We start from the raw sequence: 19,108 nt of genomic DNA, 5'->3' as shown, positions 1-19,108 counted from the left end.
CGGGCGCCCCCGAGGCGGCCCGCAGCGGCAAGCTCCCGCCGCGACCCACTCCTGGCCCAGCTGAGCTAGCGGGCGCGCCCCCCGCTGAAGGCAGCGCGCCTCTTACCTTCTTCCTCCGCCTCTTCTTCCTCCTCCTCCTCCTCGTCTGCAGCGGCGGCGGCGCGGCGGCGGCGGCGGCGGCGGCGACGGCGGCGGGACTAGGGCGCCCGTGTCCCCGAGCCCGACACGGGCGTGGGGCTCAGTGGCGCCGGGCAGCGGGGCGGGCAGAGGCTGGCGGGGCGGCAGCAGCTGGCCCGGGACACGCGGAGCCAGCGCGCAGGCGGCGGGCTGCGGGAAGGCTGGCAGCGGCGCGCGCGGACTCCTCGGGCGGGCTCCATGGCTGCGCCGCGGGCGGCACCATCGCCGTGGCTCGCTAGTCGCTCTCTCGCTCCAGGAGTGCGGCAGGCGGCGAGGTGACGGCTGGTGGCAAGGCGGCCGGACTGCCAAGGAGGGGAGGGGAGGAGGGGCGGGGGAAGGGTGGGGAGGGGGGAGTGCAGAAAGAGGGGCCTCTCCGGCGCCTCCCGACCCCCGAGTGCTGGCGTCGGTTTCCCCGAATGGGAACGCGGCTTAAAGGCGCAGCTCCCGGCTGGGTCACAACTAAAAATAAGCACAAAATTGACAATTGGGGGAAAAGAATCTCTCAAGGCGCAAACCCAGCAACCCAGCAACCCAGCAACCCAGCAACCCAGCCACCCGGCCCGGCGCTGCCTCACTTCTTGAACCTGCCGGTTTGGTTGGTCTCTGCCAGGAACTGCTGGCAGCTAACAGGGCAAAGCCAATTTCCAAAGTGAACCCGGGAAAGTGCGGGGGTGGGGGTGGGGAGTGAACTGCGGAGAAGGGGCGACGGGGAACTCTCGCTTAGGGACTCTGTTCCCTGGCCCCTGACCTTGTCTCCCCGAGCTCCCCGAGCTCCCTCGCCCTCACCCCCAATCTGCACGCCATCCACCGGGGTTGCCTTCCCTGCGGCTCCGCTCCGAGTCACCACTACCAACATCCACAGGCACCTTGAGTTTGAGCTCGGCTCCTGCTCCCAGCGTCTCTCCCCGGCGCTGGAGTGCGAGCTGTTGCCGAGCCCAGGCCCCAGCCCGGGAGCCCACCTCAGGAAGAGAACGATCTGCCAGCAGCAAAGGTCCGCTTAGAGCTCGCGGTTGGTTTGGGGAGAGGGGAAGGAGGTTAAGGTCGGCCTGCGTGGGTGTTCACCAGCCTATGGAGGGAGGGTCCTGCGTAGACACACATACACACCAAAGGAGAGTAGCTAAGCACATAGCACAGTGCCTGATGAATGAGCTCAGGACACTTTTAAGAGACATGCTATGAATACTAAACATGTAGCAGCCAAGATTCAAGAAAGCCTCTTGGTCTCCTAGCTGCCCTCGACCCCTTTGGGGGAGTTTTAGGGGCCAAGAAAAAGGCCACTCTCCCTCTCCCACAAAGGACAGCCTCAGCGAGGACCCAGGGGGACCCGGATGCTCGCTGACTAGTCTGGGAGGGGGAAGTTGAGGCCAGGGAAGAGAAAAGCAGAAGAAGCTGTGGAGTTGGGAGAGCCACTGGTGATGACAAACGCATGGTGAATTTCCCAGTGTCAGGGGCCTTTCTGAGAGAAAGCTAACAGACACATTGGGCCCTCAGCAGTTCTAAGGTGAAAAGTAAGCCCTCCTCAATTTCCCCTGTGTGCCTGGACTCTGGAAGGGAGGCTGCTCAAAAGAGGGGACACGTTCCAGTTGGAATCACCTCCTCACCTCCAGTTCTCTTTATTTTCTAAAGATTTTATTTATTTATTCACAAGAGACATACACAGAGACATAGGCAGAGGGAGAAGCAGGCTTCTGGTGGGGAGCCTGATGTGGGACTTGATCCCAGGACCCCAGGATCACTACCTGAGCCAAAGGCAGATGCTCAACTACTGAGCCACCCAGGTGCCCCATCTCCAGTTCTGTTTAAACAGGAAAGGCTGGAGGGCTACTGAGGGGCCACTGTGGAGCAAGAGGATGGTCTCGTAGGATGTGTGTGGAATTTCCAAGATACAGAGGATAACTCTGGGTGCAGAGCTCTGTGGCTCCCCTGCAGCTAGGATCAGCAGTTGAGTAGCTGACTAGCAGATTTGGCCATCCATCCAGTGAGCACACTTTTGCTTTCTTCCTGGCACTTCTTATCTTGAAAGAAGGGATGGAAATTCCCTGCATCTGGTGGGGGGGGGGTAGTCCAGGCTGAGAAAACAAGCCGATGGAATTATTAAAGATGGATGGTGAGTGAAAATAAAGACATTCAGGGAGAAAAACACAATATTCCTGGCAGATGCATAGGCAGACCTGAATACAGGAGAATGCTCTGAGGAACACAACACACACACCAGGACACACACACATAGTCACACGTAGGACCAAGACATACTGAGCTAATACAAAAAAAGAAGAAGAAGAAGAAGAAGAAGAAGAAGAAGAAGAAGAAGAAGAAGAAGAAGAAGAAGAAGAAGAAGAAGAAGAAGAAGAAGTCTAGCCAGAGAAGTGACTCACACTTGATTTCTAGTCCTTCCAAAAGAGAGAGGTGACGAGAAGCAGGGAAGAGTTGGCCTCCTATCTCCAGGGATTGGAGAGGGAGCCGGGAACCAGCTGCCCAGTATGAATAATGCTATTTGTAGCCAGACAGTTCCTGGCTGGCTTCCTTGGGGTGATGTCTGGGGGAGGGGGGAATACCCTCCAGAGTCCCCTGATCCTTACAGAGTTTGTTCCCTGATCCTTACAGAGTTTGTTCCTTACTAATAATAACACAGATGCCAACAAGTTAGTTTGTGTCAGTTCTTACCATAAAGCACAAGGGATTAATAACCCATTGGAAGGGACTCTGTCACTGTGCAAACGCAGGTGTAGGGCATCTGGGTAACCAGTGAGGCACTGTACAGTTTAGAATGGTGATTAAGGGCACAGCTCTTGGAGTCTACTTCTTATTAGATGTGTGACCTTAGGGAAGTCATTTACCTACTCTGAGCCTTACTTGTGGGATGGAGATGCTAGAGCTTCCCTCATACAGTTAGCCTGAATATTAAATGAGAAAATGGATATAAAAGGTCTCAGTAAATGGTAGCTATCCTTTCTCAAGACCAATCTCCCTCCTAGCTAGCTGCTAAAAGGCTCCCCATTTTGTTCTCATTCTGCTTCATTCCAGTCTGATCTCATGTAGCATTTGCATTATTTCTTGCTCTTGGCCAAAGTGAGCTCTTCAGCCTGTGTGCACATTGGCTGACTTCATTTACAAAAGGAGATCTTCGGCCCCCACCCCCACCCCCCACCCCAGTGAATCACAAAGGTAGGGTTCTGGTTTTGGTTTTGTTGTTTGACAAGAGCTGAGCTGTGTGCACGCCCCATGCTCAACAGAAATGAGAGGGGAGGGAGAGTGAGGAGGCAGGGTACTGAGATGATCCTTCAATTCCTAACCCTGCACCAGAATGCAGCAAAATAAACACTTGCGGGTCAAACTGGGACCCTCATTCCAGTCACACTGGTATTTGCAACGATTCCCTCTGGGTAAGAATTCAGTCCTTTCAATCTCATGACAATTGGATGAGGAATGAAGATCTTCCAGCCAGAAGTCTATTTCCTATTAAAATCAATATGTTGAGATGACGCTAATAAGTGGCATTATTTTTCTCCCCCATGGACTGAGAGCAAGCAAACAACCAACTCACCGTTAAGTGAGAATCCAGGGATAAATGGATAGAATCTCTCTTGGCCTCCAGTAATGATAGTAATACTGACTACCGTTTATGGACCCATCACTCACTGCACATAGGGTGCTTTGCCACCGCTCCTTGGGAAAGAAGACAGTTCTTCATCCTAGGGGATACAATTAGTTCCACTCCCCTGGTAGGACCTCCAGCCAGCCCTGAAAGCTTTACATACATTAACTCATTTCATGATCTTACTTAGAGAACATCATCATGCTTATTTTACAGAGGAGAAAACCAAGACTCACGTTGCAGTAAATGATGGAACCTGGATTCTAAACAGGTAATGACAATTAATAGTAATACTAAAATTATGCTTGCTAACTTTTATTGGGAGCTTATTATAGGCCAGGCACTGTGCTGGAATTTTGCAGCATTATCACATGTAATCCTCATAGTAAATCCAAGAGGGTAGGTCCTATGGCTATCACTAATTTGAAGGGAAACCGGAGACTCAGAAAGGTCAAGTAATCTCCACAAGATCACACAGCTAGTAGGGCCTAATCCAGGATTTGAACCCATGCCAGTTTGGCTACAATGGGTATAACGTCTCCCAAAAGGCTGTGACTCCCAGCCTTCAATTGAGGTTACACAGAAAAGATAGGCTGCTGGCATTTTTTTGGAGACGTATGAAGCTGTCTGCCTCTGCCGGGTCCACCCAGCCATCTACTAACACTCAGAAAAAGATGAAAAAATGAAAAGGAGGGTACCACTGATGGTGATGGCCAGAGTATGAAGTGCACCTGCCTAAGGCAGCTAGGGAACCCCCTGGATGGCTGGGCAGGCCCTGGGATGGTAGGAGGGATGGCACAATTGGAAAGATCCTTTATAATTTTCACCCCCAGCCTTTTTTGCCCCATCTTGCCTTTCAGCAAGACACCCACCCATACTAAAGCATCTCAGGCCAACCAAGCCCCTGGTGTTTGGGACAGGGTCATGGAGGCAAAGGGAGAGGAAGCTCTCATGTTCCTGAGCTATTGGGGAAACTGGGAGCTAGCAGGCAAGCTGGATGACAAAGAGGCTGCCAGAGAAAAATGGAGAACAAAAGGATCGTTTTCAAGGATTTGTCACTAGGAGGAAGGACAAAAGGTTGGGCAATTATGCTAAGAAGGCTTTTTGGTGGCCCTCTGTGGGCAAGCCCAGCCGGACTGCGGGTGTGGTCTGGGAGACCCTGAAGGAAGCTGCTCACATCAGGCAGGCAGGGCCATGAGCCACAGACTGCAGCCAGCCCTTTCCCAAGCCTGGGCTGGCCGCTGCCTCCTCCCCCTAAACGCAGCTACTCAGCTGGCCCTGCTGCCTGCTAGTTGAATGGGTCCCCCTAGCTCCCTGCTTCCCAGTCTCTTCTTGCCCCTCCCCTACGCAGCCTGCTAGGGAAGTGACCAGTCATGGGAGGGGGAATCCCCAGTCAAAATTGAGGATCATTTCACAGTTGTGCCCTGTGGCCAGAATGTAGTCACTCTGTTCTTGGCTCCTCTCTGGGGTTTGGGGTCAGAGGGACACAAATTTGCATCCATAAAGCCCAGGCAGGTTTCTTGCCTTCCCTGCTCCTGCTTCTCTCACTTACCTAAAGTATAGGCAGAACAAAATTTCCTTCTGGCATCCCACAGGTACCTCCCCCCAGAAAGCCCCCCCCCTTTTTTTCCCTAGATCCTCTTTGAGCGCTGTCCCCTGGACAGCTCCTCCACCAAAATGTATCCATCCCTGTCCTAGTCCAAAATAATTCCAAACTAATCTATACTTAGGTAAACACAGAGTTTATTTTTTTTTAATTTTTTAAATTTATTTATGATAGTCACAGAGAGAGAGAGAGAGGCAGAGACATAGGCAGAGGGAGAAGCAGGCTCCATGCACCGGGAGCCCGATGTGGGATTCGATCCTGGGTCTCCAGAATCGCGCCCTGGGCCAAAGGCAGGCGCCAAACCGCTGCGCCACCCAGGGATCCCTAAACACAGAGTTTAATGGGCAGTGCTTCTCAACCTTTATACACACACACACATACACACACACACACACACACACACACGCGTGCGCATGCATTCCCACAGAATTCCTAACAATAGAATAAAGTGAAGATCTGGAGGCGAAGGCCAAAGTGGCCCAAAGTGTCAAATTTCTTCCAAGTCTCACATGTAATTTCAAAACATGAATGTCCACATTCCACTCCATACTCTGGTGGTTGATTTACAACAGACAGTGGTCAAATCTGTGCATAAGTGGAAGCCCCAGAACACTGAACTCTGTTTATCCCATGGCTCTGTGTCCTCCACAAGGTACATTCGAGAAGCACTGAAAAATGCATCATCCCAGAACCTGCTTTTGATACACGATCTCTACTGAAGAGAGTGGTGAGCAGAAAGAATGACTAGAACAGTTTGCAGTGTTGGGGTGTGGCAGGGTGTGGAGGGGAGGGGTCACCCTGTCTTCTTATTAAGCTCTATTTCCCCCTCAGGACTCCTCTGCACCTCTAGGTCCCAGAGGGCTCAGGCAGCAGTTGGTGTGATTAGAGCCTTCCCCTTATTCAAATTCACCCCCCCTCCCCCACTGGACTGTGTGTGCAGGAAATTCTCATTTGGGTTAAGGCCCAGTCTCCAGAAGGTCCTGGTAAATTGCACATGTTATCTGGAATGGACAGCACATTAAGTCATTAGCGCCCATTAATGCACTTGCCTGAATAAATCTATCAGATTGCCTGTCACCTCTTGGAGGCCAGAGCTGTGAGGGGATGAGACATTGACTGGGGACCTTTCCTTAGGGTGCTATGGGATGGGTTGGAGGAGCTCTAGCACAGTGTTTCCCCAGCTGTGAGTCTTGACCTCTACCCCAGCCCCAGCCCGCTGCTGCATCAGAATCCTGCAGGGAGCTGTGAATAGGCTGATTCCAGGGCCCCATCCTGGGCCCCAGGACTCTATTTAAAGAGCACCCTGGGTCACACTTGTGTCCAAGCACAGCCAAAGCAAGCCTGAGAAGAGGAATGCTGCTCTGGGGGTCTTGGGGGCCAGGGCCAAATGGGCAACCACTGAAGGCCTGGACTCAGACTTCCCCACCAGCTTTGCATCCTCTTAGCTCGACTTGGGAGCTTCCTTTTTTTCATTCCCTTCTCTCTCTCTCTCTCTCTCTCTCTCTCTCTCTCTCTCTCTCTCCCCCTGCTATTTTTTTTTATCTCTTTCTAGAGAAACAGCTTTTGCATTGCTGCCTCCTCCTCGCCCACCTCCTTCAAGCAGAGGGAGACCTGCAGAGAGGGCCAGTGGCCCAGGAAGGCCTTGGAGTGGGAGCTGAATTGACAGACTCTGGGGAATCACCCAACATTTCCTTGTGTGCTTTCCCTTGCTCCCCCCTGCTGGCATCTTGGGCATGTTTGCCCTCCTGGAGTTCGGAAGCAAAACACCAATTTAAATTGATGCTGACAGAGCCTGTCAGATGCCAAGTGCTTGCCACTGCTGTTGCCACCAGTACAGCTCATCCCTGTGAGGGAGTCTGGGCCTCTGCTTGAGACATTGCTTCCTCAGGGCTGGCCTCCTGGCCTTTGCTCACCTCTGTCTGGGTCTGGAGGTGGAGGTGGAGTGAAAGGAGAATCTGGGTGGATGAGAGCAAGTGCTCCTAGGCTGATGAGCAGAGGGCTGGGTTGGGCCACTGTGTGGTCTTAGATGCTTTACTTAACCTCTCTGGGCCTAAGGTGTCTCTCGGCGGGGAACCTGAAGGAGAATCTCACACCTGCTCAATGCTTTTCACAGGGATGCAGACTTACAGGAGGATGTACGTGAACCTTTTTGGAAGCAAAATACCAAAGGCAGATGAATGTCTCTGGAAAGCCCCTAGGGAAGAAAGGGTGTTTAAGTCTATGTCCCTGCAAATCCCGACCCCCTCCCAGGGAGGGGTTCCTTGATCATCTGATGAGAGCTAATGAGCCAATGAATTTCTCTCCCAACACCCCATGTTTGTTCAGAGCCAAGCTTTCAATATCTTTGTCCAAAGGTGTGGCTTATAATAGGAGGAATGTTCTACCTGCAGGCAGGTGGCTGAGGAGTTCGAGAGTATGGGGGCATTTCCTGGTTCACCCTCAGAGAACCCCTTATGAGCGCACAGGGCTTTACAGTTGGCTTTTGTTTGATCTTCACAATAATGCTGCGAGCTATTCAAGGCTGCCCTGTTCCCCCATTTTGTGGATGAGGAAGTTGAGGCTCAGGTTGGCCAAAGGACCGCCCAGGGCCCCACAGGTAGGAAGCCAGTGATTATTCCCAGAGTGTTCCTCCCTCTTTTCCTTGCCTACTCCACCTAAGCAGAGCACAGGGCTCAAGAATACCAGGTCTTGAGGGGTCAGCGGCTTCTCCCATTCACTTTTCCTGTTTGTCCCTGATCTGTTTTCTGTGCTCTGTTTCTCTGGCTGCCATTCAACAGACAGGGAAGGAAAAAAATAGCTTTGCAAGGAAAAGCAGGTGTTGGTTTGCATCTTGGTGGGATAAAGCAATAACCCCCAGAATAGGCCTGATGAGAACATGCTCACTGCTGGACTGTCAGTAACTTGCTGTGTTTGACGTGGAGTCAATTGATTAACCTGTCTGCGACTTCTCATCTCTTCAACTTGCATAAGCCTCTCTATGGTCATGGTGGGGTGGGCCTAACAGGAGAGGGAAGGAGAACAGGTGGGAGCTGGGGCCAGCTAATGAAAAACAAGAGCCGAAAAGCACTTTGCAACCATTCCTAAGTGATGCATGGATGTTTAATGGCATTCATTGCCTCCAAAGCCATGGCTCACAAATGGGAGGCATTTGTGAAGGCACTGGCAGGCAGTTCCCCTATAATTCAAGAAGCCTCCTATTTAGGAGAAAGGCCTAATTATAGCTTCTTTTTCTTATCTCCTTCTCTTGTTCATTAAGACCAAAGGACATTTGCTCGGGAAATCAGATCTTGGTTTCAGAAGATTTCATCTGCTTCCACAAATTGAATTTCCCACCTGGAGTCAAATTCTCTATTTATAACAGAGATATCATCTGCTCAGAAATCTGTCCTTGGTATGGGCCTAAGCTTGCTGAGATGTGCTTTGAATAGTGACCAGCCCCATGGGCTTGGCAAGCCTGTGAGAACTAAGGCTGTGGTCTCAGAGTGTGGAACCAGACTGCGTCTTTTAGAGAGAAGCTTGGGCTTGGGCTGGCTTTGTCCGGAGACCTGGCCCCTGTCAGCGATAGAGCACCTTTTCAGTTGCTGCAGCTGCAGGAGGTTAAAGTCTCAGTCTGAGCTTTGGTCTTCCTATCTTCACCTCCAGTCTACCCGCCTAGACAGGTCCATCTCGCCAAAGCATGGCTGACACCACTCCTATCCTGCCTTCTGTATGTTGATTTTGTAGTTTCCCCAGCCTGTGCTGCTCTCCCTCCTCTCTGCTTAGCCAATCGTGTCCCTCCCCTGAGGCCTCAGCCCCATCACCTGCGAGAGTCCCATCCTCCTAGGAAAGCTGAGCGCTTCTCTCCATGCTAGTCATTTGGCACAGAGCAGAGCAAGTGCCAGTCACAGCACTTATATTCTTGGCTTTGACTGTAATTTGTCCTTTTGTGGGCATAGCCCTGTCTCCTTATCTTTGTGGGCATAGACCAGGCTTTATGCTCCTTCTGATCTGCCAGAGGGCCTGGCCCAATGCTGGGTGATGGCTGGTGGTGGGGGTATGGGGGCAGAGCTGGGTCCAGGCTGCCTTCCAATTCTCATAGTGCCCCAGAGTTCTGCAGTCTCTGATGGCTGCTTTGTTTTCAGGAGGCTTGAGCCTCCCCCCTCTCCATCCTTTTTTCTTGTCCTTCACTAGAAAGTCCTAGCACCATTCAGTAGCTCGCTTTTATTAATCATTCTGATGGTTCTTCCTTGGACCTTCTTCAGTTTCTCTGAAATTAATGAATCCAGAGCAGGAAAAAAAAAACAACTGGGAAGTCAGAGAAGTTTGTCTTTCATACGACCCTCCCTCAGATGGGTTTTCAGTGTCTGCCGTGGAGCCAGCCAGCCACTGTATTCCCTAAGGCATACCTGAAAAAAACAAACAAACAAAAAAATTCTTGATTGCCTAGCTAGATCCTCTGAGTTTCCAACCCCTGGGTAGCTGGAAGCTGGGACAGGGTGGTTGTTCTAAACTGCATTTCCTCAGTCTCAAATAGGCATGGTGGGAACTCATCCTTAGGGAAGGAAGTCTCTTTCTTTGCTCTGGAGAGACCACTTGTAGTCACCTATCCACTCATGGGCCATGAATTTACTCAGATACAACTACTCCAGTCTGGCCTGGGAAATCTTCTCTTTAATAAGAAGATGGGGGAGAGGCCCACACCACCCGTTGGCTGTGGAGCAAGAGCCTATATTTACTGAGCCGTTTCCAGGTGCCAGGCATGGTGCCATGCGGGTTAGTTACATCAACCTCTCATTAAATCCTCAAAATGAGGGACACCTGAGTGGCTCAGTGATTGAGCATCTGCCTTCAGCTCAGGGTGTGATCCCAGGGTCGTGGGATGGAATCCCACATTGGGCTCCTCATGGGGAGCCTACTTCTCCCTCTGCCTATGTCTCTGCCTCTATCTTTGTGTCTCTCGTGAATAAATAAACAAAATTTTAAAAATCCTCAAAATCATTCTCCGAGGTAAGTGTTTTGATCCTTGATTGCAGATAGGAAACTGAGGCACAGAGAAGTGAAATAATTTGCCTAAGGTCACTAGGTAGTAAGTGGCAACACTGGGATTCACGCCCAGGTTTTTTAAGCCAAATGTGAACTTCACCACCACTCTATTCCACCCTGACGAGTAAAACTGTCTTTGTGGAGGTGCTAGGGTGGCCCAGTAGGTTGAGCTTTGGACTCTTGGTTTCTGCTTAGGATTGTTATCTCAGGGTTGAAGTTTGAGCACACCCCCCCCCCCCCGGGCTCTGCATTGAGCACAGAGTCTGCTTGGGGTTCTTTCTCCTTTTCCCTCTGCCCTTCCCCCTTTTGCTCTCTCTAAAAATAAATAAATGAAAAATCTATCTCTGTGGAGCTAGAATATAAAAAAGCACCACCCAAAAAAAAATAAATAAAATAAAAAGCACCACCCTTGACTACTTTCTCTTTGCTCTTCAAGGCATACTTTTAAGCTATCACCTGTGACTTATTTATTTTCGTCATACTTAAAAAAAGATTTATTTATTTATTTGGGAGGTGCAGAGGGAGAGTGAGAGAGAATCCCAAGAAGACTTTTGGCTGACCAGGGAGCCCAGATGAGGGGCTCGATCTTGGGACCCTGAGATCATGACCTGAGCTGAAACCAAGAGTCAGACACTTAACTGACTGAGCCACCCAGGTGCCCCTTTTTCATCATATTTTTAACAACCAAAATGTCTCTCATGCCCTACCCATATCTCCTTTACTAGTTTAGTGAAGAGAAGGCCAGGGATGAGAACACAGGCTCTGGAACCAGACTGCTTGTGTTCAAATCCCAGCTCTGTCCCTTTCTAGCTGTGTGACTTGGGGCAAATTGCTGAATCTTTCTGCATCTTCTCTTCCTTGAGTATAAATTAGGGCTGATAATAATCCTCACCTCAGAGAACTGCCAGGAGAATTAAATGAGGTTATGGATGTATAGTGATTAGCACAGTGCCCGGTGCATAGTAAGCTCTCAGCAAATGCTATCTATTATTATTCCCTCTTCTTTTGCCCTTAGATACCGAGGGTTTCCAGAGACCTCAGGACATCCTGGGATTGCCAAGGACTCCCTGCCATGATACCCTTTCAGACCTGCTGGTGTAGTGCACTCCTCCGAACATCAGCCTTCTCACCTGTGCCTTTTTCTCATCATATTTTTAAAAAGATTTATATATTATTTATTTGAGGGGAGAGGTGCAGAGGGGAGAGAGAGAGAGAATCCCAAGGAGACTCTTCACTGAGCAGGGAGCCCAGATGCAGGGCCCGATCTTAGGACCCTGAGATCAAACCTCATGCTGAGTCCCAGTCCCTCCTCTAATTGTTAGCTCTGAGAAAACAATCCTGTCTCCCTCAAAATTAAAAAAACAACAACAACTGCTGTGCTTCAAAAGACAAGATTACCAGAGTGAAAAGGCAACCCATGAAATGAGAGAAAAAAATGTGTAAACCGTGCATCTGATAAGGGATGAGTAGCCAGAATATATAAAGAACACTTATAACTCAAAATCTAAAGAGGAAAGAACTGAGTTTTAAAATAGGCAAATGACTTTAATAGCTGTTTCTCCAGAGAAGACATATAAATGGCCAATAAGTACGTGAAAAGTTCCTCACGATAACCAGGCATTAGGGAAATTAAAATCAAAAACCACAATGGGATACCACTTTATCCATTATGATGGCCCACTGTAAATAACAACAATGACAGAGAATGCCAAGCATTGACTAGGGTGTGGAGAACCTGGAACCATTATATACACCACTGTTGAAAAGGCAAAATGATGGGGCAGCCGTGGAAAATGATATGGTGAATCTTCAAAAAATTAAACATAAAATTACCAGGAGGAGGTGCCTGGGTGGCTCAGTAGGTTAGGCAGCAGACTCTTGGTTTTGGCTCGGGTCATGATCTCAGGGTGGTGAGATCAAGCCCCATGTAGGGATTAGGGATTCTGCCTGAAGATTCTCTCTCTCTGCCACCCCCCTCAATTCTTGCACATGTGCACACTCTCTCTCTTCTCTCTACAAATAAATAAATAAATCTAAAAAAATAAAATTACCAGAAGATCCAGCAATTCTATCTTCTGGTTGTATATACCCCCTAAAGAATTGAAAGGAGGGACTTAAACAGGTATTTGCGCACCTGTGTTCATAGCAGCAATAGCCAAAAGGTGGAAACAGTGCAAATGTTTGTTGGTAGATGAACGCGTAAACAAAATATGGTATACATATATGATGGAATATTACTCAGCCTTAATGCTGATACCTGCTACAGCATGGATAAACCCTGCAGACATTATGCTAACTGAAATAAGTCAGACACAAAAGGACAAATATTGTATGATTCCACTTATGTGAGGCACAAAGTCACAGAGGCAGAGACCAGATTGGTGGTTGTCAGGGATTAAGGGAAGAAGAGAATGGGGAGTTGTTTTTTGGGTACAGAGTTTCAGTTTTGGAAGACTGGAAAAGAGTTCTGGAGACGGATGGTGGTAAATGGTTGGGAAACAATGCAAAAGTACTTAATGCCACTGAACTATAAACCTGGAAATACTTAAAATGGTAAGTTTTATGTTATGTATGTCTTACCACCATTTTAACAAAGCAACCCTTTAAAAAATAAATTCCTTGACCTTGTGATGCACTTGGCATATGATGGTGAACAGGACAGACAAAATTTCCGCTCCCCTGAAACTTACATTCTAGAAGGGAGAGAGAGACTAAAGTCAACAAAGGAACAATCGAGATATTTTCAGAGAGCAATCAGTGCTGTGAAGAAAATAAAACAGTGGTGGAGGAAGCTACTTTAGATTTAAGTAGTCCAGAAATGCTTCTCTGTGGAAGTGATGTTGTGATATTTCACCTGGTTTCTGAGTGATAAAAGGAGCCAGTCCTCTGGGAATCTGGGGGAAGGACATTCTAGGTATAGAGCATAGCTAGTGCAAATGCCCTGAAGCTTGAACTGGCTTAGGGTGAATTAAGAACCTAAAAAGGCAGGTGGATGTGGAGATGAGTTTGGAGAGCAAGGCAGAGGCCAGATCCCAGAGGGACTTACAGGCCATGAGAGGATTTGGATTCTAGCCTAAATCCAACAGAAAGCTGTTAAACAGTTTTAAACAGGAGAGTGACATGATCTGAATAACCGCCTTAAATAGATCATTGGCATCTGTGTGGAGGATGGATCCACATGAGAGATGATGCTGGTTGGGGCTAAGATGGGAGTGGTAGAAATAGAGAAGTGGATAGGTTCTGGCTATATTTGGAAACTTGACAAACTCTGTTGGAGGGTTGGATGTAAGAGATAAGGTAAAATGATGACAAAAGGATGACACTTAGATTTGTCCTGAGCAACTGGATCATTGGTGGTGCCATTTACTAAAGATGAGTGAAAGTGGGAGAGGAGTGATTTTGGGGATAGAAATCAGGAGTTCCATTTTGGCTGTTATGTCTGAGATGCCTATTGAGATACCCAAGAGGAGCTGCCAGGTAGGCAGTTAGAAATAATAATGATAATAAGAAATAAATAATCTTTAGTGATGCTTACCATGTGCCAAGTACTGTCCCAGGTGCTTTACACATTAATATGATCCAATGATCATTTAATTCTCAAACAACTCTGTGAGGTCATGTAGGATTATTGTTCCACTTTAGAGAAGAGGAAGTGGAGGCGAAAAGGTTCAACAACTCGGTCAAAGTCACATGGTAAGTGGCAGAGCCACAAGTCTGGAGCTCGGGGGGTGGTGGTGAGTGCTAGACACAGAAATAAGGAGGTGCTCATCTTATTAACGCTATTTAGGATCATAGGGCTAGATGAATTGATTTTGCAAGGAGGGGGCCTTGGGGTTGAACCCTCGAGCAGCTCGCACATCTGGAGAATGAGAAGTCAGCAAAGCAGACCAAGGGAGCACAAGGCAGGGTGTCAACTCAGAAGGTATGGCATCACGAGAGCCTAGAAAAGACAGTGTTTCAGGTTGTATCTAGTGCTGCCACGGGGGCTGGTGTACTGGGGACCGAAAAGGAGCCCCATCAATAAGATCAGTGTTGGAGAGAAGGAAGGTTAGTTTCCTACTATTAACATGCCAACACCTGTGTAATATCCTGCCCCTTTCCTCCTCTTTCTATCTCCTCCCCTCTTCCCTCCCTTTATCCATTCAAATACACCGAGATCCACATCAGTACTAGAATTTATGGAAGGTCACTAAAGGTTTCCCACCTAGAATCTCACCATATCCTATTTAGTATTTGCTTTGGAAAGGATTTGACAGTCAGTCCTTAAGTCGCAAGGCAACCTTGGGGTGTTGCTCATTTACTGAAGGTGAGGAAATTGCCACCAAACTCAGCAGTTTGGGCCTCCTTCCTGCCTTCTTAGGGGCACAGCCTCAGGGGCATGGCACCCTCTAATCTGCTGGAAACCTCTTCTCAGTGAACCAATACATAACTAAAGATGATATATGCCTTTCTCTACACCAAAAGACCTTCCAAGGGGACAGGTACACTCTCTTTCTCACAGTGAAGACCCACAATACAGTGCTGTCTTGCTTCAAGGATTCCCTGATTTGGGACTGTTAATTTGCTAACTATTCCCAATCTTGTTCCAGCTCTCAGGAAAGCCTGTTCATCTTCTACCCCTGGTCTACACTGAGTCTGCCTTGAGTAACCAGCTGGTTTCCTCTACCTTCCAGGCCTCACCGAGATACACACTGCTTTGTTTTGCTCTTCCTTTAATTATCCTTTACTGAGCTTCCACCAAGATGAGGGGACTGGTTTCTCATCTACTTTTAAGGTGAGGACCTGCAGGCAAAGTTCATGGCCAGAGGGACCTGTCTCCAAGACCAATTACACTGTAGCTCCATTTCTGAGTGTATACAAACCTCTTCATTTAGCAGGGGTGTGCCCACTGTACTAGGATAGAAGGATGGTATTTAGGAAGATGAGGAATTCCCATAGTAGATCTTTACCAGGTATTAAGCCTCTTTGTCTTTCTAGCTCTGACTTTAGACATGTGCAAAAAGAATAGAATAAATCAGATGATTTACGAAGGGCCTTTCTGATTCTGATAGGCAATGGTTATCCAGGACTGGGGTCTACAGGAGATGGAAACGATCAAAGGGCAATCTCTTCTTTAAGGAAACATAGCCCCAAAAGGCTCCCAATGTCTGGAGAAGAATAGAGAAATTTGCTAGGGGGAGAAGAGGAGCAGGGGAGCATAAGAGGGGGGAAAAAGACTTTCAATTCCAAATAAGAGTGGCTAACATTCGTGAACTTGAATCAGGTGCCAGGCCCGTTACCTATCTCATTCAATCCTTACAACAACTCCATGAGTTAAATACCGCTGTCACCCTCATTTTAGAGAAGAAAAGCTCGCACAAAATAGGTAAGCAAACTGTGCAGAGCTGACAAATGGCAGAATCCGGCCGCAAACTTTGGCGGTCTGACTCCAGAGTGTGTCCTTAACTATTCTACTGCTTCTGGAGACAGGAGAGCGAGGTTGTATCAAATGCAAAGTTCTCTTTGGGTATTTGGTGACCATCTCAGAGAAAAGAAAGCCAAGCCACATGCAGGAGCTGGGAAGAAACCAGTTAGATGTTGGGGAAGGACCGGAGCTTGACTGTGACTCTCCTGCATATACCAAGGCCCTCGGCTCAGGACTCCTCACTGTCTAGGGTGACGTAGCCTCTGCTGCTCCCTGGACCTTTGGGGGCTGAAGAATCCAGGGAAGCTGTGTTCTAAGGACCATGACTACCTGTGTCCCCGAGCCATTGCTAGTGGTAGTGAAGACAGTGTGCGCTGCCAGCCCGGCCCCAAGTTGTGCGCTGCTACTGGCTTTTTCTATCCCCCTAAGAGCAGGAACACCACATCTTGCCTTTGCCCTAGGCCCCCAGAAGTGTGCCCAGAGCAGGAGGGCCATTTTTCACACTTTCCACTCCAAGTCCTTTCTACTGATGAGAAATGGCCTCAATATTCATTTTTCTCCTTGCAACTCCCAATCTTTCCTTCCCCTGAAATAGGGATCCCTGGGTGGCGCAGCAGTTTGGCGCCTGCCTTTGGCCCAGGGCGCGATCCTGGAGACCCGGGATCGAATCCCACGTCGGGCTCCTGGTGCATGGAGCCTGCTTCTCCCTCTGCCTGTGTCTCTGCCTCTCTCTCTCTCTCTCTCTCTCTGTGACTATCATAAATAAATAAAAATTAAAAAATAAATAAATAAATCTGCCAAAGACTGAGCGACAGACAGCTATAGTACAGGATGCATCAAATAACCCCTGTCTTGGACCTTCTTCATTCCAGAAGGATTCTGAGTGATGCAGTGCCTCTTGACAACTCACCAAGACCCTGGAATCAGGCCAGAGGGAGGTTCCAAGCACCCCGTAGATGAAGCTGAAATCCTGAAACTGTTTCCTCCCTGGAAAGGAGGAGGAACCATTTCAGGTGCCAGGTTTCTAGGCCCGCCAAGCAGGGGCCTCCACCCTATGAACCCTCTGGCCCTCAGCCCACCCCCTCTACAAGCATCACCCATAATTTTTTATTGGCCTCTTCCCACTCTTTTCGCTCCCCTCAGGACAAGAACATTTTCACCAGGAAAGCCCGGCCAGGCCAAGGGAATTCCAGTCTGGTTTGAACCTCAAAATCTCCCTACCTGGGACTTTCCAGTGGGCAGGTATGGTGCCGAGGTCAGGAGACAGACACTTCACAGGTCACCTTTCCTTATCTAATCAGGAGTAAGCAGGTCTGCCCAAGCCATTCCCCCACCCCCCACTCCTGTGGGGTTCTTAGGGAAGTGGCTCTGTAAGATCCTAACAGCCTGCTTCCCTTGCTCCCTGCCCCAGGCTCTCTGTTGTGGCCCCAAGATAGTCTACATACGAGATCAGCCCCCAAGCAGTCTTCAGACTCTTCAGAGCTGTCTGAGGCGGACCACTGAATCAACCGCATCTGAATCAACCAGCCTCCGCTGGCTGGCCCAGGCCAACGGAGAAGAGGCCACCTCCCCAGCTGGCTGGAGGTTCAGATCCCCTCTGCTCTTCTTTTCTCAACTCCTTGCAGGAGGCCTATTTAGAATTTCTTTTCCCCTTCAAGGCAGTCTTTGATGTTCTTTTTAAGAGGATTTCTGTGCTGGAGGAATAAGCACATACCAGATTCCCACCCCCCCTCACATCCCCACTAGGAAAGGTTTAGAGCCCTTTTTGCGGAAGTGGGGGGCACGCTACTATTTGGCTATAGGTCCTTTGTCCTCTGATGCCCCTCCCTCTTCTTATTCCTCGGCCTTATTCCTGCCTTTCTGCAACAGGACATTTTCCATCTCAACTGCCAGCTGGTCCAAGAGAGGAAGCTTGGAGAGTACTTTGAATGTAGAGTTCTCAAGATGATATATGTGTGGCACCACCCTGATCCCTGGGCTGCGTTCTGTGCCAGGAATGATGGATGCACTTGTGGAAAAAGACACACTGTTCTTGTCCTCATGGACCTTACAGTCTCATGGGGAGAAGGACCTTAAGGGAGTCACCACACATGTAATTCAAGTCATTACAAGTTGGGATGAGTACAGGGAAGGATGCAAATGGTGCTCAAGTTAGCGAACAACAGGGATGGGAGAACTTGGATTTGACTTTGATCAACCGGACACACACACCTGGTTAAAACAAAGCAAACACTACGGAAAAACTTGTAGTAAAAAAAGAGCAGAATCCTTTTCTCCACTTTTCCCACCTTCGGTCCCACAAAGCCTCCACTTTTAACATTTCTCTTTTTAATTCTTCTGATGTTTGAGCTCCATTTTTCTAAATGACTTCCCTCTGTCCTCTTTTCTTGATTTATCAAATGAGATATCCATCTACTGGATTTCTACTATGATAGTTGAGAATGCAGTGCTCAATGATGCACATACTTCCATGTTTCCATGCCTCCCAATAGAGGTATATAGTATTGTAGTTAGAGTACTAGTTGCCTCTGGAACATTGAAAAATGTAGACAAACCCTTATATATTATTCTGTCAACCATAGACAGCATCTTTTGACTCCACACTTTCATAAAATGGAACTATCCAAGTCTGTACTGTGCCCTACACCTCTTTCTGCTCTTCTACCTCTGGTTTCTGTGTAACTACTTACACATTGTCAAGGTCTATGGCATTGACATTGTCGTTTATAACTCTGATAACACCTCCTGTGCTTTGTTCATAGGTGGACTCAAAAAGTTGACAACCAGTAAGCAATGTTTATATTATCATGACCTTGTAAATAAAATTCCCTGATGACAGGGATGTGTTATCATTGTCATGGGCCTTAGGCACTTTTGTGTTGGTGGTCCCTTCCTTCATAAAAAAAGATCAAAAATCATATTTTATGGCTTATTACTATAAAGTGAAATGTATTAATATTATATATTAGAGTATTTTCTTTGACCTAAATTTCAGTTTTCCTTCTGATTTTTAAATAAATGAGAACATTTTCATGGTATCAAACTTTGTATAATGAAATTATACACATGTTTCCTTTCATGTGTGACTTTTTAAATGACACAGGCAGAGGGAGAAGCAGGCTCCATGCACCGGGAGCCTGATGTGGGATTCGATCCCGGGTCTCCAGGATCATGCCCTGCGCCAAAGACAGGCACCAAACCACTGCGCCACCCAGGGATCCCTGAGCACTGGGTGTTATTCTGTATGTTGGTAAATTGAACACCAATAAAAAATTAATTTATTAAAAAAATAAAAAAATAAATG

The 19,108-nt window shown here is 48.3% G+C and overlaps 2 long non-coding RNA genes across 2 annotated transcripts in view; both read left to right on the top strand.

Moving 5' to 3' along the window:
* The window catches only part of LOC119868225, a 39,648-nt gene extending 27,367 nt beyond the window's left edge, over window positions 1–12,281 (top strand). The window contains exons 2-3 of the long non-coding RNA XR_005385988.1: window positions 3,989–4,043; window positions 11,416–12,281. This is a non-coding gene — a long non-coding RNA (uncharacterized LOC119868225). The remainder of the gene's footprint in view (window positions 1–3,988; window positions 4,044–11,415) is intronic.
* Window positions 12,282–16,634: 4,353 nt separating this feature from the next.
* LOC119868224 lies at window positions 16,635–18,793 on the top strand. Its single transcript, XR_005385987.1, has 3 exons — window positions 16,635–16,817; window positions 16,948–17,046; window positions 17,674–18,793. It is a non-coding gene; the product is annotated as an uncharacterized LOC119868224 (long non-coding RNA).
* Window positions 18,794–19,108: the final 315 nt, after the last annotated feature.

The sequence above is a fragment of the Canis lupus genome, chromosome X (genome assembly GCF_011100685.1).
Source record: "Canis lupus familiaris isolate Mischka breed German Shepherd chromosome X, alternate assembly UU_Cfam_GSD_1.0, whole genome shotgun sequence".
Classification (NCBI taxonomy): Eukaryota; Metazoa; Chordata; class Mammalia; order Carnivora; family Canidae; genus Canis; species Canis lupus.
This window is presented reverse-complemented; position numbering and strand designations above follow the sequence as displayed.